This window comes from Heterodontus francisci, chromosome 32, assembly GCF_036365525.1.
Source record: "Heterodontus francisci isolate sHetFra1 chromosome 32, sHetFra1.hap1, whole genome shotgun sequence".
In the NCBI taxonomy this organism is placed as follows: Eukaryota; Metazoa; Chordata; class Chondrichthyes; order Heterodontiformes; family Heterodontidae; genus Heterodontus; species Heterodontus francisci.
In genome coordinates, this window is record NC_090402.1 from 29370446 (window position 1) to 29397130 (window position 26685).

The following is a 26685-nucleotide window of genomic DNA, read 5'->3' on the forward strand; positions in this document are numbered from 1 at the left end:
ACAATGAAACAGAGAAGCTAAGAAGTTGAAAAAGGCAATTCAGTTTAGAAACTTCTTTATTCCTCCATGGGATAAAAAATGTGCTTCCTAAATGAACTGTTCTTTGCTTGGGAGAAAGAAGCTGAACTTCTGAAGACAAGATGGAATCGGACAGCATAATAAAGGGAAAAAATCCAGAAAAGACAGCTTTGCTTTCATGCTTACAGCACAAATCAGAGGTGCCCTCAAAGAGGGGTAAGTGGGGTTGGGGGTAGGTGGGACCTGGCAGGGTGGCTGAGGGCAAGTGGCGCCGTTGCCACAGAGATGCCCATTGCTGCTGGTGGGCGTCGCTGGATAGGCCAGCATTTATTGACAATCCCTAATTGCCCTTGAGAAGGTGGTGGTGAGCTGCCATCTTGAACCACTGCAATCCATATGGCATAGGTACACCCTGACAGTGCTGTCAGGAAGGGAGTTCCAGGTTTTTGACCCAGCGACAGTAAAGGAACGATGATATAGTTCCAAGTCAGGATGCTCTGTGGCTTGGAGGGGTGCTTTCAAGTGGTGATGCTCCCATGCATCTGCTGCCCTTGTCCTTCTAGGTGGTAGAAGTCATGGGTTTGGAAGGTGCTGTCGAAGGAGGATTGGCAAGTTGCTGCAGTGCATTTTGTAATGTAGATGGTTCTGTCAGGCAAACCCCTCACCTGCCAAGACAGAGGCACACATAATTTCGCCACATGAACATTAAAACTTAAAATTTCCAGCTTCTGACTGGAAAGCGTTTTGAATAGTAACAGACAGTGTTGGAACAATGAGGACCCAGTCATTGCTTCCCCAATACACAGAAAAAGTGGTCAGACCAGTTTTGGTTACATGACTGACTAACTGTTGGAGGTTTTGAATTTACATTTCCAACAGAGGGTTTGAACTGAGAAAGCCATGTGCTCTCGTTTGGAACAGAACCTCCTCTCCAATACTGCCTGCCTCCATCTCTTTCTCACAGAACTGAGTCTGGTGAAAACACGTGAACCTCAAAGAGAGAAAAGTCTCCCATGTGAACAAAGTTTAAGAAGAACACTGGTCCCTGACGAACAGCAAGACTACCTACAATAAAGTGAGCTCGAAGCACAGTAAATAAGAAACTCTTCTGATATTGCCTCAAACCCCTCTCAATTATATTTTCCTCTCCTCTTTTCTGTCCCTATTTGCATGTGTGTGCATGCTAGCGTGGGCGTGGGTGCGTCGTATAGCCATAGGCATGTACCGTATTAGAGTTTAAGTTTTAATAAAATTTCATCTTTCTTCTTTAAACCTCAGAAAACCTGTTTGAATTGGTTTCATTGTCTTATAATTGGAAAGCTGTGAACAAGGATTCACAAAGAGGGGGCTCAAAATACAGTGTGTTTAAAAATAAAACCCTGTTACAATAAGACCAGGTGAAGATAGTAACAGACCCCTAGACAGCTGTTGCACCTGGTTCCCCAAGCAGACTGCCAAAGTCATTTGGCAGAATGCCTCATCACCAGAACTTTCAAACAAGCACCAAGATGTAACCTGGCTGCTGGTGAGAAGGGCCCTCCCCGTCAGATCCTTCCTGTACACCCGAAGTGTGGCTGCGGTGAGGAAGAGACAGTTGCCCACCTCCTTCTGGAATGTGTCTTTGCAAAGCAGGTGTGAAAAGAGATGCAGTGGTTTTTGTTGAGGTTCATCCCAAGCAGCTCTGTAACACAGGAGTCTGTGCTCTAAGAGCTGTTCCCAGGGACATACACTGAGATAAATATCAACTGCTGCTGGAGGACCATCAATTCGGTGAAAGACGCTCTTTGGTCTGCCCGAAACTTGCTGGTCTTCCAGCGAAAAGAGTTGTCCATGACCAAGTGTTGCAAACTGACACATTCCAAGGTCCAGGACTACGTGCTGAGGGATGCACTAAAGCTTGGGACAGCCGCTGCAAAGGCTCAATGGGGAAAGACCACTGTGTAAGGTCCTCCCACCAAAGTGAACTGAGGGGCTGGACCCATGGGAAACCCCTCGGGCTGTGTACACCAAATATGAGTTTGCTGTAAAATGTACATGGCATGTAAAATGGAATGGAAGAATTGTGAGGCAACTCACTCCTGTATCAAAGAAAACTGATTTCCTTTGCACTTTTTGGAATGTCAACTTGGTACTGTTTTGTAATGCATTTTTTACAGATTTTTATGAATAAAGTATATTTTTGGAAAAAAAAACTTTCACACCTGATCATAACATTACACACTGCTGCCATTGTATGCCGGTGGTGGAGGGAGTGAATGTTTAAGGTGGTGGATGGAATGCCAATCAAGCAGGTTGCTTTGTCCTGGATGGTGTCGAGCTTCTTGAGGGTTGTTGGAGCTGCACTCATCCAGGCAAGTGGAGAATATTCCATCACACTTCTAATTTGTGCCTTGTAGATGGTGGACAGGCATTGGGGAGATCGGAGGTGAGTTGCTCACCGCAGAATTACAAGACTTGCCACTTATCAGCCCGAGCCTGAATGTTGTCCAGGACTTGGTGCATGTGGGCATGGGCTGCTTCAGTATCTGAGGAGTCTCGAATGGTACTGAACATTGTGTAATCATCAGTGAACATCTCTACCTCTGACCTTATGATGGAGGGAAGGTCACTGATGAAGCAGCTGAAGATGATTGGGCCTAGGGCACTATCCTGAGGAATTCCTGCACTGATGCTCTGGGACTGAGATTATTGGCCTCCAACAACCACAACCATCTTCCTTTGTGCTAGGGATGACTCCAATCAATGGCAAATCTTACCCCCGATTCCCATGACAAGCAATAAACAATCTACACCAAAGCATCTTAGTCTCAGTATCTTCTTCACAAACAGGCTTGGAGATTTCTCTGACAATGATAGCAGATGATGGTTGCCTGAAAGTGAAGAAGATACTGAGACTAGGATGCTTCAGTGTAGATTGTTTCTTGCTTGTCTCAGAGCTTACTCCTGCTCACCAAACACCACCAGCCAGAGCTGGCTGGCTCTTCTTTATACATACACACTTTAATACAATTAACTAATTAACACCCAACACCTATTCACCCTATTATCTTGAACTATCAGTTATTTATCATCCATCTTCAGACCCTAACATCCCATTGACTTCAATTTTGCTCAGGCTCCTTGATGTGACACTGCTGCCAAATGCTGCCTTGATGACAAGGGCTGTTACTCTCACTTCACCTCTGAGATCAGCTCTTTTTTCCATGTTTGGACCAAGACTGTAACGAGGTCTGGAGCTGAATGCCCCTGGCAGAACCCAGACTGAGCATTGATCAGGTTATTGCTGAGTAAGTATCACTTGATAACACTGTCAAACCTTCCATCACTTTGCTGATGATTGAAAGACTAATAGGGTTGTATTTGACCAGAATGGATTTGTCCTGCTTTTTGTGGACAAGACATAGACCTGGGCAATTTCCCACATTCTCAGGTAGATGCTAGTGTTGTAGCTATACTGGAAGAGCTTGGATAAGGGCACAGTTCATTCTGGAGCACAGGCGTTCAGTAGTACAGCTGGGATGTTGTCAGGACCCATAACCTTTGCAGTATCCAGTGCTTTTAGCTGTTTCTTGATAACACATGGAGTGAATCGAATTGGCTAAAGACTGGCATCTCTGATGCTGGGGATCTAAGAAGGAGGCCAAGATGGATCATCCACTCAGCATTTCTAGTTGAAGATGTTTGCAAATGCTTCAGTCTTGTCTTTTGCTCTGACATGCTGGGCTCCCCCATCATTGAGGTTGGGGATGTTTGTGGAGCCTCCTCCTCAGTTAGTTGTTTATCTATCAGCACTGTGACCAGTAATTCAGTAACCGTTAACCAACTCCTGAAACCCCCAATTAACATGACCCGTTTCAAACCTTGCATCAGCCCATCTGCAGTGGGAAACCATCCATGCCTTTGTCATCTCCAGATTTGACTATTCCAATGCTCCCATGGCTGGCTTCTCATCCTGCACCCTCCATAAACCATCCAAACTTCTCCTGCCAATATCATAAACTGCACCCAGTCCTGTTCACCAATCATCCTGCGCTTGCTGACCTACATTAAAATTCACATCCACCTGTTCAAATCCCTCATAGACTCCTTGGGGGTTGAATTGGACAATCCCCAAAGATGTTCTCTGGGATCGGGCCACATGATTAATTCGTGCCTGTTGATTGCAATGCAGGCAGCACATCAAAGTCGTGCTGCCTGCTAATTATTATGATTGTTGCGTGCAGCCCACACTACTTGCAACATTCATTGGCTGCACACATCAGGAGGGTACCCAATATCGCGAGTGCCAAGCACTATAAAGCCAGGCTGCACCTTTGAAAGGGGAGATGTATTGTAGCTACTGGCAGCGCTGAGATCATTCTGAATAGTGTGCTGTGGATCAATCAGCAATGGATGACCATGGGAGAGAGCGGTACCAATGTTTTCAGATGTTGTGCTGGAGGTCTTAGTCGAAGAAGAGGTGGAAAGAGGAAGAGATAGAGAGATGTCCTTTATCTTTGGTGGGGGGGGGGGCACTATGTGGGTGTGGGGGTGGGGGCAAGCCGCCTTCCAAACCCACATTCAGAAGGCAATGGGAATAGATATTGGAGTCAATGCTAGGCATGTAGCCCCAAAGTAAAGGTGCGCAAAGGAAACTCGACTGAGCCCGAATGCCGGACCCGGAACTCCAACCCGACCCGGCCCAAACCCGACACATGTCGTTGGGACCAGTCAGAGTCGAGTCGAATAGCAGGCCTTTACCCATGTACTGATGTAAAGGCCTGCTACCTTACCCGACACGTGTCAGGTTTGGACTGGGTCATGTCGGACTTCCGGCTCCGGCATTCGGACTGGGGTTGAGTTTCCTTTGCACACCTTTACCCCAAGGACCTGGATGCAATGCAGGAAAAAGTTTAATGATCTCACATGAGTTGTCAAGGCCAGTGAGTTCATCTTCAAAAACCACACCCTGCCAAGTGCACTACTAGCCTTATCCTCTGCTCCATTCACTACATCCCCATCATCCATCTACAGCAATCTTTATCACTTCGACTCCTGCCTAACATATGCTTTGTCTCACTCTTGCACACTTAGCACCGTCAGAAGCATCACATCCACATCTCACAACTTGCACACACTGGCAGCTATTCACACATGACAGCCATATCAACCAAGCACACTGCCAGACACTCATTGGCACATTTCCTCTTTCTTGCAGGAGAAGCTGGTGCACAACAGGAGGCAGCAGAAATTAATGTGAGGGAAAAGAGGAGCATCCGCGTGTTTTAATCGCAAGGGAGGAGAAAATTCTGGTCATTATGGGAAGTGCCATTGCTGAGCCTATGGCCACTGGCCTGGTTGAAGTGATAGATGATGAGGGTATCAGCATACCTAATGCTCCTTCTCTCATCCCACTTCTCCCTCATTCCACAATCTCTTTGGACTGAGAAGCTGCAGATGGTGTAAGCATGCACTTGTGACTTTGTCCTCTTCCCTTGCTTCAACCTTACCCTTGTCCCTTTTTAATTTCAAATACTCAAGAACTGGATCGTGCACAGGTACTCGAGGAAGACAGTGTAGATGAAGGGATATGCTCACTCGATCTTATAATTGCAGCTGTCAGCTCAGACACTGACACTGCGTGTAATTTAGAGGATAGCATAGAGAGCGGGGCAAAGGAGAGCGGCAGTGCCAGCTCAGCGGAGGACGAGGCGGCACCTGAGTTCTACTGCTGAGGACTCAGATGAGGACTTCAATGGGTCAGGCTACAGAAGAAGGCTGCTGAGTGCATACACCCAAATACTTGGTGCACTGGGAAGCCTGTCAGAAAGCCTGTGCTCAATGCCAAGGAGCATGAAGGAGTATAGCACCAACTTGGCACAGGGCTTTGCAAGGGTAGTCACCTCCATCAACACACTGTCCATGATACAGTGTCTAATGGCCATTGGCTCAGCTTTCATTGCACCACGAATAACATCCACCCAGTACCTGTCATACAATCTCAGGTTGCTGTCATCATGGTTTGGATACCAGTGTGCAAATGGAGTATCACTGTTTTCCAACAGATTACTCGTATTGCTGAGACGCCACTCTGCGAGACTGGCAGTGGTTTCATGGTGCACAAACCTGCTGTTCTCTCTCAGGATGGCATCATTCATTATCACCGCTGCTTCGCAAGCATCCTTCCAGGCCCAGAGTTCCTTGAGGTTGCCCTGCAAGGACATCTGCAGTCTTCTCCATTGGAAGTCAGCAGCCTTCAACAGCCATACTGTAGCCACTGGGAAGCAGCTCCTAGGAGCACCAGGATGGACAAAAGCACATGGAAGAGACACTAAGGGAATGTTTCTTCTTTCTTTTGGGCCTCCTTATCTCGAGAGACAATGGATACGCGCCTGGAGGTGGTCAGTGGTTTGTGAAGCAGCGCCTGGAGTGGCTATAAAGGCCAATTCTGGAGTGACAGGCTCTTCCACAGGTGCTGCAGAGAAATTTGTTTGTTGGGGCTGTTGCACAGTTGGCTCTCCCCTTGCGCCTCTGTCTTTTTTCCTGCCAACTACTAAGTCTCTTCGACTCGCCACAATTTAGCCCTGTCTTTATGGCTGCCCGCCAGCTCTGGCGAATGCTGGCAACTGACTCCCACGACTTGTGATCAATGTCACACGATTTCATGTCGCGTTTGCAGACGTCTTTATAACGGAGACATGGACGGCCGGTGGGTCTGATACCAGTGGCGAGCTCGCTGTACAATGTGTCTTTGGGGATCCTGCCATCTTCCATGCGGCTCACATGGCCAAGCCATCTCAAGCGCCGCTGACTCAGTAGTGTGTATAAGCTGGGGATGTTGGCCGCTTCAAGGACTTCTGTGTTGGAGATATAGTCCTGCCACCTGATGCCAAGTATTCTCCGAAGGCAGCGAAGATGGAATGAATTGAGACGTCGCTCTTGGCTGGCATACGTTGTCCAGGCCTCGCTGCCGTAGAGCAAGGTACTGAGGACACAGGCCTGATACACTCGGACTTTTGTGTTCCGTGTCAGTGCGCCATTTTCCCACACTCTCTTGGCCAGTCTGAACATAGCAGTGGAAGCCTTACCCATGCGCTTGTTGATTTCTGCATCTAGAGACAGGTTACTGGTGATAGTTGAGCCTAGGTAGGTGAACTCTTGAACCACTTCCAGAGCGTGGTCGCCAATATTGATGGATGGAGCATTTCTGACATCCTGCCCCATGATGTTCGTTTTCTTGAGGCTGATGGTTAGGCCAAATTCATTGCAGGCAGACGCAAACCTGTCGATGAGACTCTGCAGGCATTCTTCAGTGTGAGATGTTAAAGCAGCATCGTCAGCAAAGAGGAGTTCTCTGATGAGGACTTTCCGTACTTTGGACTTCGCTCTTAGACGGGCAAGGTTGAACAACCTGCCCCCTGATCTTGTGTGGAGGAAAATTCCTTCTTCAGAGGATTTGAACGCATGTGAAAGCAGCAGGGAGAAGAAAATCCCAAAAAGTGTGGGTGCGAGAACACAGCCCTGTTTCACGCCACTCAGGATAGGAAAGGGCTCTGATGAGGAGCCACCATGTTGAATTGTGCCTTTCATATTGTCATGGAATGAGGTGATGATACTTAGTAGCTTTGGTGGACATCCGATCTTTTCTAGTAGTCTGAAGAGACCACGTCTGCTGACGAGGTCAAAGGCTTTGGTGAGATCAATGAAAGCAATGTAGAGGGGCATCTGTTGTTCACGGCATTTCTCCTGTATCTGACGAAGGGAGAACAGCATGTCAATAGTCGATCTCTCTGCACGAAAGCCACACTGTGCCTCAGTACAAGGATGATTTGTTTATTTTTATATGCATTAAGGCATGATTTAATTTATAAATTTAGGTTGGAATGTGTATTTTATGTTCTCTTTTATTTTGCATTGTGGGAATATGTGTTGGTCGGTGACAAAGAGAGTGTGGGAATGTTGGTAAATGGGGAATTAGGGTTGAGGTTGCTGGTGTTGCTAATTAATTATCTGTTCGTGTAAAGTTCGGGCAAAAAAAGGGATGTCTAGGATGCAACCTCCCTTCCTCTTCCCCCTCCTCCTCATACTCCTGCTCCTCTGCTTCTTGCCTGATAGGTGATGGCATGGGTTACTCCTTCACAATAGCAAGATTCTGCAGTATGCAGCAAGCCACAATAAATCTTGAGATCTGCTCATCTGAATTCTTCTCCAGAGCAGTCCAGGCAGCAGAACTGTTGCTTGATGCTGTTGATGGTCTGCTCCATAACATTCCTTGGGGCAGCATGGCTCTGCTTGTAGGCCTGCTACGCAAGTTTGCGTGAGTTCCAGACCAAAGTCGTGAGCCATGTCATGAGTGGATAAACCTTGTCACCCAGTAACCACCCTTCGATTTGCTGTGGTGGTTGAAATACAAGTGACACAGAGGACTGTTGCAAAATGAATGAATCATGACTACTGCCTGGATAATGGGTATTGACCTGCATGATGCACTGCCTGTGGTGACACACCAGCTGCACATTGAGGGAGTGGAATCCTTTTTGGTTCCGGCATAGGACAGGGTCAACATGCAGTGCCCGCAAAGCAATGTGCATGGAGTCAATGGCACCCTGCATCATAGGGAAGCCTGCAATCCAAGAAAACCTTCATGTTAGCTCTGCCTACTTGTCTCTGGAAAGAGGCAATAAGATGAAGTTATCTCTCTTTGCATATAGAGCCTTAGTGACCTCCCTTATGCAGCAGTGCACTGCAAACTACGAATGGTTGGTTATATCTCCAACAGCAGCCTGGAAGGAGACAGACACATAAAAGATCAAATTCACAGTCATCTTGACAGCCATAGGAAATGTGTTCCTTACTCTGCTCTGAGATCAGACTTGTAGCTGCAGCAGTTGACAGATTTCCATTACGACCTCTTCAGTGAAATAAAGACGACTCAAGCATTGGTTGTCTCTGAAGGTCAGGTAAGAGAATTGTTCCCTAAAGACCCTCTGTGGATATGGCCTCCTGATAAGAGACCTTCTCCTCTCCTCTCTCTTCTAGCTACTTTTCCTGCTCTGTGTAGCTTCTGCTCATTCTGTCAGTCAGACTCATTACCAAGAGGAAGGCCTACTAGGTCACCCATGTTTGGACACAACTGGTTTCTGCACAAGTCTTTAAAAAGTACTTCACCACCAGCCAGACCATTCAGCCCATTGAGTCTGCACCGGCTCTCCGAGTGAGCAATTCACTTTGTGCCATTCCCCCGCCTCCTCGCCATAACCCTGCATAGTCTTCCTTTTCAGATAATCATCTAATTCCCTTTTGAATGCCTCGATTGAACCCGCCTCCACCACAGTCTCTGGCAGTGCATTCCAGACCTTAACCACTCACTGCATGAAAAGGATTTTCCTCATGTTGCTTTTGCTTCTCTTACCAAATACTTTAAATCTGTGGCCTCTCGTTCTTGATCCTTTCCTGAGTGGGAACAGTTTTTCCCCTATTTACTCTGCCCAGACCCCTCATGATTTTGAATACCTTGATCAAATCTCCTCTCAGCCTTCTCTTCTCCAAGGAAAATAGAACCAACTTCTCCAATCTATCTTCATAATGAAGTTCCTTCTCCCAGGAACCATTCTCGTGAATCTTTTCTCTACTCTCTCCCATGCCTTCACATCTTTCCCAAAGTGTGGCACCCAGAACTGGTCACAATACTCTAGCTGAGGCTGAACCAGTGTTTTATACAAGTTTAACATAACCTTCTTGCTTTTGTACTCTATGCCCCTATTAATAAAGCCTAGGATACTGTATGCTTTATTAACTGCACTCGCAACCTGTCCTGCCATCTTCAATGACTTATGCACATATAAAATCAGATCCCTCTGCTCCTTCATCCCCTTTAGAATTGTACCCTTTATTTTACATTGTCTTTCCACCACTTACATGTGCACAAGCACCTTTAAAAATATGGCGTCTGACAGACTTCCTGTTGGAAGTCTGTGCGCGCATCACAGATGCTATTTTTTATGTTTAAGAGGCCTTGTAGCAACCAAACAACTGGCAGTAGAATCCAATTTCATCTCCTTTATCTCTTAATCGCCTCCAGCCTTACAACCCTCCTAGATTTCTGTAATTCTCAACTATGGCCTTATGCATCCTGCACTCTCTTTACTCCATCACTGGTGGCTGTGCCTTCAGCCATCCATGCCCTAATCTCTAAAATTTCCTCCCTAAATCTTTCTGCCTCTCCACCCCTTTCTCCACCTTCATGACTCTCCTTAAATCCTACCTCTTTGATCAAGCTCTTGTTCATTCCTCCTAATACTTCCTTCTTTGTCTTGTCCATTTTTTGCATGATTATGTTTCCGTCAACCGCCTTGGAACATTATTCTACATTTGATAGATGCAAGTTGATTATTGTAAAGAGGAACAGAGAAGATGAACCACAAATTGATCTGCCACAGAGGACTTGTTAACATCACTTCTAGATCTCCTTCTGCTTCCTTTCAATTATTTTTACATTTATTTTTTTCTACCTTATAAATCATACCCTACACTTGTCTCTATGGAATTTCATCTGCCTCTTATTGGTCCAAGGGCAGATTTTATCTGACTCTTTTTGCAGGCTCCTGACTGCTTTTATCATTTCGACTATCTTCCCTCCCCATTTGATATTTCCTGCAACTTGACCAGTTTGCATTGCATTCCTGCAGGAATAGTATGAAAACCAGCCCTCAACGGTGCAACAATCCACTCAGTAATGCCACTGACCTTGAACATCACTCGTTAAACACGTGCCAGCTCTTTTAGTTCTTTTAGTATTTCCTTTGTTCAGGTTTTACCTTTAGTTCTCAACGTTGCACTGGAAACTTTATCAAGGAATCCTGAAAATCTGGGTTTTCCACTGTTCAACTGGGATATCACTTACTCTAAAATGTCAAGAATACTAGCTTGGGTACAATATAGTGATCCCTCTGCAACACTGGTTCTGTCATGATGATTGTTAGCACTTCACAAATTTCATCCCTCATCTCCTTTAGTAAACTGGGATAGCTAACATCTGTCCCAAAGATATGTTCATTTTGAGTCCTTTAAGCCTGTTTATAACTTCCATCTCTTTGATGTCAAAGTCCTTAAATCCACAAGTATTACTTTCATTACAGTAGGGTTTGCTTCCATAGTCTTCTATAGTGAATACTTCAAGAAAATTTTTATTGAAAATTTTAGTTTTTGCCTCCTCATCCTTTGTTTCATCCCCATTAGCTTTGTTTTAATGTTTTTACCTCTTGCCTTATGTCCACTTGCTGTCAGAGCATTATAATAATTTCTTGCTCCTGTTTTGCACCCACAGCTACGCTCATTTCCAGTTCCTCCTTTCTCCTTTTAATCATCATTTTTACCTTCCTCTGAAATCACCAGTAAACTGCCAGTGATTCCCAGGCAGGTTTTATGAAGCTAATTTTTCCTCCTGTATTCCATCTTCGATTTTCCTGTTGAACTATTTAAGTTAATGCTTATTGAACTACATTTGCTAATGTTGGGTGCTTATTTCTCCTGCATTTTCCTCATTATGCATTGGAAGATATTATTAAATGTGTCTTCTGTTGAGGAATTAATTTCTGCCATCAACCTGCTTTCACATTTGACCCTGAGATGAGCTTTTGAGCACATATTCGTGCCATCACTATGACCATCTATTTCCACCTCCGTAATATTGTCCGACTTCACCTCCTTCTCAGCTCATCTGTTATTGAAACCCTCAACCATGCCTTTGTTACCTCTATATTTGACTATTCCAACAAACCCCTGGCTCACCTCCCAGTGAGGTCATCCAAAACTCTGTTGCCCATGTCTTAACTCGCATCGAGTCCCGTTCACCTGTCACCCCTGTGCCCGCTGACCAACATTGGCTCCCAATCAAGTAACATTTGATTTAAAATTCTCATCCTTATTTTCAAATTCATAGAATCACAGAATTGTTACAATGTCAAAGGAGGCCATTTGGCCCATCGTGCCCGCACCAGCTCTCAGAAAGAACAATTCACTCAGTTCCATTCCCCTGCCTTCTCCCCGTAACCCTGCACATTCTTCCTTTTCATATAACTGTCTAATTCCCTTTTAAATGCTTCAAGTGAACCTGCCTCCACCACACTCTCAGGCAGTGCATTCCAGATCTTAACCACTCGCTGCGTGAAAAAGTTTTTCCTCATGCCACTTTTGCTTCTTTTACCAAATAGTTTAAATCTGTGCCCTCTCGATCCTGATCCTTTCACAAGTGGGAACAATTTCTCTCTTATCTACTTTGTCCAGACCCCTCATGATTTTGAATACCTCTATCAAATTACCTCTCAGCCTTCTCTTCTCCAAGGAAAACGGTCCTAATGTCTCCAATCTATCTTCATAACTGAAGTTCCTCATCCCTGGAACCATTCGTGTGAATCTTTTCTGCACTCTCCCCGATGCCCTCAGGTCTTTCCTAAAATGCGGTGCCCAGAACTTGACGCAATACTCCAGCGGAGGCCAAATTAGTGTCTAATACAAATTTAACATAACTTCCTTGCTCTTGTATTCTATGCCCCTATTAATAAAGCCCAGGATACTGGATGCTTTATTAACCACGCTCTCAACCTGTCCTGTCACCTTCAATGACTTATGCACATATACAGCCAGGACCCTCTGCTCCAGCACCTCCTTTAGAATTGTACTCTTTATTTTATATTGTCTCTCCATGTTCTTCCTACCAAAATGAATCACTTCACATTTCTTTGCATTGAACTTCATCTGCCACCTGTCTGTCCATTCCACCAACTTGTCTATGTCCTGTCAGGTCTACACCTGGGCCAGACTGGAACCAATGTCCTTGGGGGTGCTTTTGCTAACGCTGTTGGGGAGGGTTTAAACTAATGTGGCAGGGGGATGGGAACCAAATGAGGAGGTCAGTGGACAGTAAGGAGGTAGTAACTAAAGCCTGTAAGGAACTAGATAATGAAGTCAGCGTGACTAAGGGAAAGAGTAGGCAGGGAGCAGATGATGAACGCAAAGGGATTGGTGGTCTGAAGTGCATTTGTTTTAATGCAAGAAGTGTAGTAGGTAAGGCAGATGAACTTAGGGCTTGGATTAGTACCTGGGAGTATGATGTTATTGCTATTACTGAGACTTGGTTGAGGGAAGGGCATGATTGGCAACTAAATATCCCAGGATATCGATGCTTCAGGCGGGATAGAGAGGGAGGTAAAAGGGGTGGAGGAGTTGCATTACTGGTCAAAGAGGATATCACAGCTGTGCTGAAGGAGGGCACTATGGAGGACTTGAGCAGTGAGGCAATATGGGCAGAACTCAGAAATAGGAAGGGTGCGGTAACAATGTTGGGGCTGTACTACAGGCCTTCCAACAGCGAGCGTGAGATAGAGGTACAAATATGTAAACAGATTATGGAAAGATGTAGGAGTAACAGGGTGGTGGTGATAGGAGATTTTAATTTTCCCAACATTGACTGGGATTCACTTAGTGTTAGAGGTCTAGATGGAGCAGAATTTGTAAGGAGCATCCAGGAGGGTTTTCTAGAGCAGTATGTAAATAGTCCAACTCGGGAAGGGGCCATACTGGACCTGGTGTTGGGGAATGAGCCCGGCCAGGTGGTTGAAGTTTCAGTAGGGGACTACTTTGGGAATAGTGATCACAATTCCGTAAGTTTTAGAATACTCATGGACAAAGACGAGAGTGGCCCTAAAGGAAGAGTGCGAAATTGGGGGAAGGCCAACGATACCAAAATTCGGCAGGAGCTGGGGAATGTAGATTGGGAGCAGCTGTTTGAAGGTAAACCCACATTTGATATGTAGGAGGCTTTTAAAGAGAGGTTGATTAGCGTGCAGGAGAGACATGTTCCTGTGAAAATGAGGGATAGAAATGGCAAGATTAGGGAACCATGGATGACAGGTGAAATTGTGAGACTAGCTAAGAGGAAAAAGGAAGAATACATAAGGTCTAGGAGGCTGAAGAAAGACGAAGCTTTGAAAGGATATCGGGAATGTAGGACCAATCTGAAACGAGGAATTAAGAGGGCTAAAAGGGGTCATGAAATATCTTTAGCAAACAGGGTTAAGGAAAATCCCGAAGTCTTTTATTCAGCAAGAGGGTAACTAGAGAAAGGATCGGCCCACTCAAGGACAAAGGAGGAAAGTTATGCGTGGAGTCAGAGAAAATGGGTGAGATTCTAAACGAGTACTTTGCATCGGTATTCACCGAGGAGAGGGACATGACGGATGTTGAGGTTAGGGACAGATGTTTGATTACTCTAGGTCAAGTCGGCATAAGGAGGGAGGAAGTGTTGGGTATTCTAAAAGGCATTAAGGTGGACAAGTCCCCAGGTCCGGATGGGATCTATCCCAGGTTACTGTGGGATGTGAGAGAGGAAATAGCTGGGGCCTTAACAGATAATAGCTGGGGCCTTAACAGCATCCTTAAACACGGGTGAGGTCCCGGAGGACTGGAGAATTGCTAATGTTGTCCCCTTGTTTAAGAAGGGTAGCAGGGAAAATCCAGGTAATTATAGACCGGTGAGCCTGACGTCAGTGGTAGGGAAGCTGCTGGAGAAGATACTGAGGGATAAGATCTATTCCCATTTGGAAGAAAATGGGCTTATCAGTGATAGGCAACATGGTTTTGTGCAGGGAAGGTCATGTCTTACCAACTTAATAGAATTCTTTGAGGAAGTGACGAAGTTGATTGATGAGGGAAGGGCTGTAGATGTCATATACATGGACTTCAGTAAGGCGTTTGATAAGGTTCCCCATGGTAGGCTGATGGAGAAAGTGAAGTCGCATGGGGTCCAGGGTGTACTAGCTCGATGGATAAAGAACTGGCTGGGCAACACGAGACAGAGAGTAGCAGTGGAAGGGAGTTTCTCAAAATGGAGACGTGTGACCAGTGGTATTCCACAGGGATCCGTGCTGGGACCACTGTTGTTTGTGATATACATAAATGATTTGGAGGAAAGTATAGGTGGTCTGATTAGCAAGTTTGCAGACGACACTAAGATTGGTGGAGTAGCAGATAGTGAAGGGGACTGTCAGAGAATACAGCAGAATATAGATAGATTGGAGAGTTGGGCAGAGAAATGGCAGATGGAGTTCAATCAGGGCAAATGCGAGGTGATGCATTTTGGAAGATCCAATTCAAGAGTGAACTATACAGTAAATGGAAAAGTCCTGGGGAAAATTGATGAACAGAGAGATTTGGGTGTTCTGGTCCATTGTTCCCTGAAGGTGGCAACGCAGGTCAATAGAGTGGTCAAGAAGGCATACGGCATGCTTTCCTTCATCGGACGGGGTATTGAGTACAAGGGTTGGCAGGTCATGTTACAGTTGTATAAGACTTTGGTTCGGCCACATTTGGAATACTGCGTGCAGTTCTGGTCGCCACATTACCAAAAGGATGTAGATGCTTTGGAGAGGGTGCAGAGGAGGTTCACCAGGATGTTGCCTGGTATGGAGGGCGCTAGCTATGAAGAGAGGTTGAGTAGATTAGGATTATTTTCATTAGAAAGATGGAGGTTGAGGGGGGACCTGATTGAGGTGTACAAAATCATGAGAGGTATAGACAGGGTGGATAGCAAGAAGCTTTTTCCCAGAGTGGGGGATTCAATTACTAGGGGTCACGAGTTCAAAGTGAGAGGGGAAAAGTTTAGGGGGGATATGCGTGGAAAGTTCTTTACGCAGAGGGTGGTGGGTGCCTGGAACGCGTTGCCAGCGGAGGTGGTAGACGCGGGCACGATAGCGTCTTTTAAGATGTATCTAGAGAGATACATGAATGGGCAGGAAGCAAAGAGATACAGACCCTTAGAAAATAGGCGACATGTTTAGATAGAGGATCTGGATTGGCGCAGGCTTGGAGGGCCGAAGGGCCTGTTTCTGTGCTGTAATTTTCTTTGTTCTTTGTTCCTTTTGGAGTTCGACACTATCCTCCTCACAGTTCACAATGCTTCCAAGTTTAGTATCAAATTTTGAAATTGTGCCCTATACGCCAAGGTCTAGGTCATTAAAATATATAAGGAAAAGCAAGGGTCCCAACACTGACCCCTTGGGAACTCCACTACAAACCTTCCTCCAGCTGGAAAAACATCCATTAACCACTACTTTTTGTTTACTGTCACTTGCTACTGTCCCTTTTATTCCATGAGCTATTAGTTTGCTCACAAGTCTGTTGTGTAGCACTGTATCAAATGCCTTTTGAAAGTCCATGTACACCACATCAACAGCATTGCTCTCATCAACCCTCTCTGTTACCTCCTCAAAAAACTCCAGCAAGTTAAATAAACATGATTTTCCCTTAAGAAATCCATGCTGGCTTTCCTTAATTAACCCGCATTTGTCCATGTGACTATTAATTTTGTCCCGAATTATTCTTTCTAAAAGTTTCCCCACCACTGAAGTTAAACCTACTGGCCTGTAATTACTGGGCTTATCTCTACACCCTTTTTTGAACAAGGGTGTAACATTTGCAATTCTCCAGTCCTCTGGCACCACCCCCGAGTCTAAGGAAGACTGAAAAATTATGGCCAGTGCCTCTGCAATTTCCACCCTCACTTCCCTCAGTATCCTTCGATGCATCTCATTCGATCCTGGTGCTTTATCCACTTTAACTACTGACAGCCTATCTAAAACGCCCTCTTTATCAATTTTAAACTCTTCTAGTGTCTGAATTACCTTCTCTTTCACCATTGCCTGGGTTGCATCTTCTTCTTTGGTAAAGACAGATGCAAAGTATTCATTTAATAACTCAGCTGTGCCCTCTGCCTCCATGTGTAAATCCTCTTTATGGTCCCTAATCGGCCCCACTCCTCCTTTTACCACCCTTTTACTATTTATATGTCTGTAGAAAACATTGGGATTTCCTTTAATGCCAGCTACCAGTCTCTTTTCACGGTTTCTCTTTGCTTCTCTCCATGATCTTGCCCTTGCCTATCTCTACAATCTCCTCCAGGCCCACAACCCTCAAAGATATCTGTGCTCCATTAATTCTGGCCTCTTGTGCTCCATCATTGGTGGCTGCATCTTCAGTTGCTTAGACCCCAAGCTCTAGAATACCCTCCCTACACTTCTCCACCTCTCTACCTCACTTTCCTCCTTTAAGATACTCCTTCAAACCTACCTCCTTGACCAAGCTTTTAGTCATCTGACCTAATATCTCCTCATGTAGCTCAGTGTCATATTTAGTTTTATGATGGTCCTGTGAAATGCCTTGGGATGTTTTGTGTTAAAGGTGCTATATAAATATAAGTTGTTGTTGTTGTTCCTTTAGTTTATTCTTGTGGTTGGTTATATTAAAATTATGCTTCTGGATGTTGCACATCAATAGTGTTGAATTCCAGGTTATGTCAAACTTCATATCACTGACAGCTGCTATGAAATCCATTCTCTATGTGTGCCGTCAGTATCACTTACCATTACCAAGTCAAGCAGAAAGCCTCTCTTGATGTATAGCCTGATACAGTGCATCATGATGCAAACATCCATTACATTACCAATTCAGACTCTAGGCTATTTGGGCATTTCCAATTTATATTTGGTTGATTGAAATTCCCCATCCTATATTAAACTGACTGAATCATCTCATATCAATTTGAACCCAGCTCTTGCATTTCCGATTGTATTAGTATACTATTTCTGATGATTATTCCAATAGCTAGATTACCACTGCATGCACAGAGTTAGAAAAATAAATTAGTGTCAGTGATACAACTCTGTTGATGTTCATTTCATAATCTCTGGTAAGCCAAGAGTTAAAGAAAGTAAAGAGGAAGTAATTGTGTTTACACAATTAAATATTTAACCAATACTGCACTCAATCAGGTAATTGGTAGATTGTTTTCTTGTTATTTAGGTTGGTTAAGGTGTGATAACTCAACATGAGACACATTCAGCTATGCTTATTAAAAATTAGATACAAAAAGGTAAACTCCAACCTATTTCTGAGACCAGTTGTAACATTGTGATTTTTTAAAAATTAATTACCTAAATCTTAATGTGTGCTTGGGTCCCATATCTTGAATTTCCAACCCTAAAAAAGGCTCAGGTCCAAGACATGTATTAACCATTACTACAGGTAGAAGATTGAGCCCAAGTATGACTATTCCTTAAGAATCACTTAAACATGTACTGATATACAAGATTACAAGATAGCACTGGATGAAGAAGGACCTTCAGCCCATTAGATCTCATTCTTTCAGAATACCACATGTACCAGCTGTTACATTTTTGGGTTCTCTATGGGCTCTCCATGACCATAAGCAGACCTCACAATCGCCATGAACCAAAGTGCATCTTTATCTGCCCAATATCCGGATGCATGTAGGAATACTCAGGATTTAAAGAACCCTTGCCACTGTAATCTGGCTTGCTGGAATATATCGAGCTGTCATGTGATTTCCCCATCTTTGTTAGGTATAAAGAAAACAAGAATGAGAACATTTACAACAGTCTCTCTGCTCGCTTCAAATTGACTGCTTACTTGAACAAAGTCTGCCACCGTTATATTTCCCAAACGTGAATAATCTGTTGCAATCAAAAGGCATTAAAGAAACTAGATTGTGGAATTTTCTCAGTGCTAGGGTAGTAAAAATCTGGAATTCTCTCCCCAGAAGACTGTGAATGCTGGGACAATTGCAGCTTTCAAGACTGACAGATTTTTGCTAGGTAAGTGTATCAAGGCATAGGGAGCAAAGGTGGGTCAATAGAGTTGAGGCTCAAATGAACCATGATCTAATTGAATGACAGAGCAGGCTCGAGGGACTTAACGGCCTATTCCTGTTCTTATATTCCTAGTCCTTCTCCGTGTTGTAACTTAACCAGAGGTGCAGCAGAAACCCTATTCTTGTACACAAAGTTGGTTTCCGCTGGACTTCTGGTGAAGATACAGCAGCAAAGTGAGAGCATATCTGAGGAAATTTCTAGCCTATGTCTTGCAATCATATCAAGTTAATAGAAATTCTTGAATTTTCTATTACATAGAATGTTTGTTCACATAAGTACATCTGCCATTCACAGTAAAGTTGAAAGTTATGTACTGTCTTTGTCTGTCTTTACCTGACCACATGTCAAGCTGACCGAATTGAATGGAACAACACCTAAGCAGAAAGCTGTGAAGAGCTGCTTCTTGGCAATAATACATATGAAGAGATCATTTTGCATTCTGGATTGCAATATATATTCCTATAGCTTGCAGAACATCTTGTAGTAACCAATATTAACGCTGGGTATGCCATGGCTAGCAAAACCGAATCCAATAAAATAACAAAGAGAAACATTCCATTTTAAATGAGAGTCATGCCTCAGGCTTCATCTGGTAACCAGTTGCAATTTTTTTTAACCACTCTGCCTACAGAAATCTTTTTTGAGATCTGTCCTAAACTCTCCCTGCACAACCCTGGACCAGTGCAGTATTGTCATACTGCCTTAGCACACATATTGAGGTGGGTAAGGAGCATCACAAAAAAAGAAAGGCAGCAACAAGTTCTTCCCAATGTATTTTTCATCCCTTCTATCCTCGCTTTTATTTCTAAACTTATTGCAATCAGTCAGAGATCTACAAATTAAATATAAGTGTTAACAGAACAGTATCATTTTGAAATTGAAAACAATTGTTGTAAACAGGATCTGCGAAGCCATCTGTCTGCTCCTGCCATGTTGTTTCCAACTTTGAAAAGATCTAGCAGGTTGGCTGGAAATGTAAAATTTGTAAATTATGACACTGAGAATAGACACCATTAGAGACACCCTCCTTCCCTGGAAGTTCAGAACTTTGTGTCAAACTGCCACAGCTGGAGATGCAATCAATTTATTAACTTCTTAAATAAATACTGAAGAAAATACACAGCAGAACAATCAGTGAGAGTGGGCAATTATTTCATAACTTAAGGCCACCGATAATTGTGTGAATTATCAAATAGATTTGCAATAAAAGTACACGATGAACACCACACTACAGCTGGTCTATAAGCAGAGATTCTCTCTTTCAATTTAACTACACTCTGCACTAGAAAATTGCAAGTGAGACCCCCAGCATCTGCACGTTCCACACACAAATTGTAGATCCCACAGAGTGCAAGCAGAATATTCTTTGATTCAGGTTTGGTTAACACTTCAATCAGCAAAAAGGCTTCATGATTTCAACACAATGAATCGACTCTTCAAACAATTCACTTTCAGCCCACTTATGAAAGTGTAGAAAGGGACACAGAGGCAATGATAAACTTACGACTTCCAAGGTCTGGACAATATAGTCCAGCAAGTAAAAATAGAATTAATGGATATATGTGTGTGTATGTGTGTATATATATATAATATATATATATATTCAACCTGCCCTGAACAATGCCAGTGAAGCCAAGCGGCAGGGGAAGGGAAGCAGGGAGAGACAGGGACTCCCCACAGTGGGATTAGCCCATTACCCAAGTCCAGAATGAACTCTGCTCTAATGAGTTGAGGGGTAGCAGCCTCCAGAAGGGGAGAGGTGGGGCCCACCAGAGAACAGTCCAGGCCAGGGAACCCGGGACTGACCTCCTTACACAATAGAACATAGAACATAGAACATTACAGCGCAGTACAGGCCCTTCAGCCCTCGATGTTGCGCCAACCTGTGAAACCATCTGACCTACACTATTCTATTTTCATCCATATGTCTATCCAATGACCACTTAAATGCCCTTAAAGTTGGCGAGTCTACTACTGTTGCAGGCAGGGCGTTCCACGCCCCTGCTACTCTCTGTGTAAAGAAACTACCTCTGACATCTGTCCTATATCTATCACCCCTCAACTTAAAGCTATGTCCCCTCGTGTTTGCCATCACCATCCGAGGAAAAAGTCTCTCACTATCCACCCTGTCCAACCCTCTGATTATCTTATATGTCTCTATTAAGTCACCTCTTCTCCTCCTTCTCTCTAATGAAAACAACCTCAAGTCCCTCAGCCTTTCCTCGTAAGACCTTCCCTCCATACCAGGCAACATCCTAGTAAATCTCCTCTGCACCTTTTCCGAAGCTTCCACATCCTTCCTATAATGCGGTGACCAGAACTGCACGCAATACTCCAGGTGCGGCCGCACCAGAGTTCTGTACAGCTGCAGCATGACCTCGTGGCTCCTAAACTCGATCCCCCTACTAATAAAAGCTAACACACCATATGCCTTCTTAACAGCTCTATTAACCTGGGTGGCAACTTTCAGGGATTTATGTACCTGGACACCAAGATCTCTCTGCTCATCTACACTACCAAGAATCTTCCCATTAGCCCAGTATTCTGCAATCCTGTTACTCCTTCCAAAGTGAATCACCTCACACTTTTCCGCATTAAACTCCATTTGCCATCTCTCAGCCCAGCTCTGCAGCCTATCTATGTCCCTCTGTAACCTACAACATCCTTCGGCACTATACACAACTCCACCAACCTTCGTGTCATCCGCAAATTTACTAACCCACCCTTCTACACCCTCATCCAGGTCATTTATAAAAATGACAAACAGCAGTGGCCCCAAAACAGATCCTTGCGGTACACCACTAGAAACTATACTCCAGGATAAACATTTACCATCAACCACCACCCTCTGTCTTCTTTCAGCTAGCCAATTTCTGATCCAAAGCACTAATTCACCTTCAATCCCATACTTCTGTATTTTCTGCAATAGCCTACCGTGGGGAACTTTATCAAACGCCTTACTGAAATCCATATAGACCACATCCACGGCTTTACCCTCATCCACCTGTTTGGTCACCTTGTCAAAAAACTCAATGAGGTTTGTGAGGCACGACCTACCCTTCACAAAACCGTGCTGACTATCTCTAATGAACTTATTCTTTTCAAGATGATTATAAATCCTATCTCTTATAACCTTTTCCAACATTTTACCCACAACCGAAGTAAGGCTCACAGGTCTATAATTACCAGGGCTGTCTCTACTCCCCTTCTTGAACAAGGGGACAACATTTGCTATCCTCCAGTCTTCCGGCACTATTCCTGTCGACAATGACGACATAAAAATCAAGGACAAAGGCTCTGCAATCTCCTCCCTGGCTTCCCAGAGAATCCTAGGATAAATCCCATCTGGCCCAGGGGACTTATCTATTTTCACACTTCACACAATGAAGCGGGTGCGGGTAGGATTGGATGGGGCTTCCATTCTGAGAGTCCTGGTTACTCCACTGATGGTGACCAGACACTGAAGTTTCAGGCAACACGGGGCAGGTGCTGAAATAGGGCTGTGGATGCCCAGCAATTGAGGTGTCCTCCCATTAACCCTGGAAATCCAGCAGGGTCGGCACTGGAGCACACCTGTTTCTAGAGTAACTGCCAGTATCACAGCTCGCACATTTTCAGGGCCATTGTGCTAGATCTGGTCAATTTAAAAGATAGACTCGGAAAGCTTCAGTTTGACACTCTAGAATGAAGTTCAAGGGAGATTTTATCAAGTAGCTAAAGAATGGAATTTGCATTTTTATAGCATTTTGTCAACATCCCACATGCCAAAGACTTGCAGGTTGATAGGTTAATTGGCCATTATAAGTTGCCCCTAGTATAGGTAGGTGGTAGGGAAATATATAGGGACAGGTGGGGATGTGGTAGGAATATGGGCTTAGTGTAGGATTAGTATAAATGGGTGGTTGATGGTCGGCGCAGACTCGGTGGGCCGAAGGGCCTGTTTCAGTGCTGTATCTCTAAACTAAACTAAACATCCCAAAGTGGCTCTCAACTAACGAATTACTTTTAAAATGTAATCACTGTTGTTATGTTGGCAATTTGTTTACAGCAAAGTCTCAAAGTTGCTTTTGATGTTAGTTAAGAGAGGAATGTTGGCCAGGACACAAGGAGAACTGTCTTCTTTCATTTCAATGATGCCATGGGTTCTTTCACATCCATCTGAGCAGGCAGATGGAGCCTCGTTTTAATGTCTTATCCAAAAGATGGCACCACAAACAAAGCAGAACTCTTTCAGCACTGTACCCAAGAGAACAGACTATGGGCTTAAGCAAGGCTTGGAGCCACGGAGAGCAGCCCAACCAAGTCAGCTTGACACTATGGCATCACAGGTCTCCACCCCTTTTCCCTCTGCTTTGTGCCTGAGAACTGAGCATTCCACAGGCACATTGAAAAGGAATAAGAGGGACTATAAAATATAACACGGTGCATTTAAAAAACAAACGCAATGGGCAGCATTTTATTAGCATGGCACATATCATGGCGGTGCACTTTGAACTTGGCAGACTTCAGACACGGAAGCACCGCCGCTGAGCCCCCCGCAATATTTCGCGCGGGAATCATTTAAATGGAGGAGGCGGAGCGGTCGCCCCCGGATGATGTAGAGTGGGTGGCTGCTCCCTAGTCGGCAATGACATCCGGCTCGACCGTGCAGATGCCGGCGCCATTTTTAAAGGGCTTCAAGCCCTCCAGGTTCAATTAAATTTTTTAAGGTTCCGGCGTAACAAACAAAATGTCAGAAACACTTTCAATCCCCCACTGAGTTATCAATTAATAAAATAACCAATTCCAGCTGAAAAAACAATTTGCAAAATTACGAACTTTATCCCACCCCACCCCACCTTCAGAACATCAACCCCGTCCCAATATCCCCAGAATCAATAGAAAAGGTTTTCCCAGCTAACCCCACACCCGGCCTGATAATTGCACTTCTCTCCCCCTCCCCACCAGTGTCTCGCCTTGGAACTTGGTACGGAGTTCCAAAGGCGCGCGAATCGCAGTGGTGGCCGTAATATTGGCATGGGACGGCCGCCGGGGCAAGGTAAGTATATGAAGATTAATTTGCATTGATTTTGCTGTTTAAATAAAGGCAGCGGGGGCGGGGCGGATCGCACCAAGGCCTCGCCGCTGCTGGTAAAATGCGGCGGGGCCTTCTCAGCGTCGGGGGTCGTGGCGGGCACCCCCCCACCCCAACGTCGAGGGGTTGGTAAAATTCAGCTCAATGTGTTAAAATCAACCCAGAAACCTTACATTCAAATGAGTAAAAAATAAATTTGAAACAAACACGAGGAAGGACTTCTTTACTTGAAGAGTGACTAACGTTTGGAATAATCTTCCAGAGAGGCTGGTGGAAGGAAAACATCAGGAACATTCAATCTACAATTCAGTGTTACAATGGAGAGTTGGGGCATCAGAGGGATACATTTCTTTGGGCTGAACAACCTTGTCTCAAGTTTTAACTATGTTATCAGTTCATATTTTAATATGAAAAATGATGTTAAGATTTGCCACACTGCTGAATATCAAAACATATATATTTGAGATATATTGGAAATCAAAATATCCTTCTAGTAAAATTTCGTAATCTGAGCTTTTCAGCCATTTTTGGAGTAAGGAAGGGAAGACGATGAGTAAATAAATTGAGGGATGCAAAATATGATCCCAATCGAGGGGCGAGATAGTGCTGGTGAGTAATATAATGTAACCTGTGTGTGAATTTATATAACTCATACATTGACTGCAGGGAATTTCTAATTGCGTGCTACAAAACCAACTATGGTGGCAATAAGTAGGAGGAAAGTGGTTTCTTTATAAATGTAGATTGTTGTAACAGAACCAGCTTCATTTTTTGCAGGCTATTCCAGTTACTGTAACTTAAAAAAGTTTACATAGATCAGAAAGATGTACTAGAATCACAGCTTTAGGCCGCTGCAGGAAACCAAATCCAGCTGGCAAACTGATAGGTCAGTGTAATATTTTTATAACTAATTTTTATAAACAGCTGTAAAGTTTTTCCCCATTGCTCGGTCATTGTTTTCCCATGTTGGTTTGTTCTGAAGTCTGAATCTTTAAAATGAAGCTTAAAATGCAGCATAGATCAAAAGTAACCTATGCATTTATCGTGTATGAAGAATTCAAGTAGTAAATTAAGACTGGTATGGTGCTGAAAAAGTAATGTGGCCTTGTGCTACTAACCATGTAGTCAAGCAGCTAGGTGTGTGTGTTTCTGAGATAGTTTGCAAAAGTTTATTATTGTTAAGTTTCTCAAGATTGATTGTGATGCTCTTACCAATGTTTAGTGCTGCTGCAGCATTAATTAATATATTTTTATTCAGCAGCAAGATGTGGTATCATTCACTGATGGATGAATAATGAAACGTAAGCTTAAATGTTCTGCTGTCCGGTTTTTGCAAACCATTATTGTTTTTCAGCAATTCTTTTTAGTATACAAACACTGCACTAGATGTAAATCGCCAGACAAACTCAGCACAACTATCTAAGCAGGCTGTTTGGGACTTCTGCTCGTTTAATGATGTTTTACACTCGGTGAACACAGTGACAGCATAGCACCTCTGCGTTGCCAAGGATGAGGCAGATTCATCATCATTACCAGGTAAAGCTCTGCAAAAATTTCTCTAAAGGAAATTCACACAAAGGCTTTGTGAGTTGCTTTGTGCTAATGGAGGGAATGAATAAACGTCCTTGCTGAGCAGCATTGTCGACATCCTAGTGACCTCTAAATTTTTAAAAATCAGGTTTAAAAAGTAAGTTCCGAAAAAGGGTCACTGACCCGAAACGTTAACTCTGCTTCTCTTTCCACAGATGCTGCCAGACCTGCTGAGTGGTTCCAGCATTTCTTGTTTTTATATTAAAAAGTAAGCTGTTCAATGTGGCCTTGGACATCAAGTAGACAAACAGTAAGTTGGCCTTGCAGTTACATTGTACAATAATAAAATGAGCTTGAAATTACACTGTGATTTGAGCATATAAATGCATGTTTGGATGAAATTTACTCGCCCTATTAAGCAGATTCATAGTTCTGCTAAAACAGACAAAGAAAATCATATGGACACTTGGGAATGACTTTTCCAGTTCAATCGGTGGAGGAGTGGGATCTTAGTTCTGCGAGCAAGTCAATTTTGGCTACAGGTGAAGGAATGTTGCAACAAGAAGTTTCCTTTTCTGATTGAAATCCAGTTATTTTTGTGCATGAAGTGAAACAAAGGACAGTTTGAATTCCCAAGTCATCATCCTCTGCAAACAAATGTGTGTCCTACTTGGCAGGGGGTGGTGAACAGAGTGGATGCTGCTTTGAACACCGAGGACCTGGAAACAGTTAAGCATAAATGTTAATAGACTCGAGCAGTCTGTCAGTTTCCTCTCACCCCATTATACTGACTGAGGTCACAGAGTAAATTCTCAGAAAACAGCTGCTTCCAAATTTATATGCATGCCACATCCCTGTACTGCAGCAGGCCACATATTAACACAGCAACTGTTGTTGTTTGGTTATTTGGAAAAATAGCCCACAAATCTGCCCATGCACAAAACCAACCTGCAAGATGTATGTTCAGTTGTTCACCCATAAGCTGAATTGCTGAGTGGCTGCTTAGTTGGTACTCATCAATTGGCTTTTCAAATATTCAACTGCTCAGAACTACTTCTTTGCTTGCAGGACAAAGCTGCACATGACAGAGATGGTGCAGCTTCAAAATGCAAAACAGCCCCCTAATTTTAGCATCCTCATTCTATATAATCATGCCACACTTGACATGGCCACATTCAAGATCATATCAAGAGTAGCAAGTATGAAGCAGAGTACAGAGTAAGGCTAGTACCATCTTCCTCATGCTGTTATTCCTCCTCTCATTGATATGCACACTTACACGGTCAATCTTGACTTTGTCAAATAGTGTAAAACGGGTAGTAGCGAGCTCACAGCCCATTTTACATCTTTTGCGATTTA

The 26685-nt window shown here is 44.0% G+C and overlaps 1 protein-coding gene across 10 annotated transcripts in view; it reads left to right on the forward strand.

Moving 5' to 3' along the window:
* Window positions 1-23388: 23388 nt before the first annotated feature.
* Window positions 23389-26685, forward strand: part of LOC137347729 (zinc finger protein 672-like) — a 132039-nt gene continuing 128742 nt past the window's right edge. For 8 of the 10 annotated variants that reach the window (XM_068012598.1, XM_068012599.1, XM_068012600.1 and 5 more), the window contains exons 1-4: window positions 23389-23760; window positions 24574-24682; window positions 25151-25332; window positions 25542-25636. The gene's annotated coding sequence lies outside the window, so the exon portion shown is untranslated. Of the gene's footprint in view, window positions 23761-23839; window positions 24406-24573; window positions 24683-25150; window positions 25333-25541; window positions 25637-26685 lie in introns of those variants that run through there. The other 2 variants (XM_068012588.1, XM_068012590.1) reach the window with 2 other exon arrangements.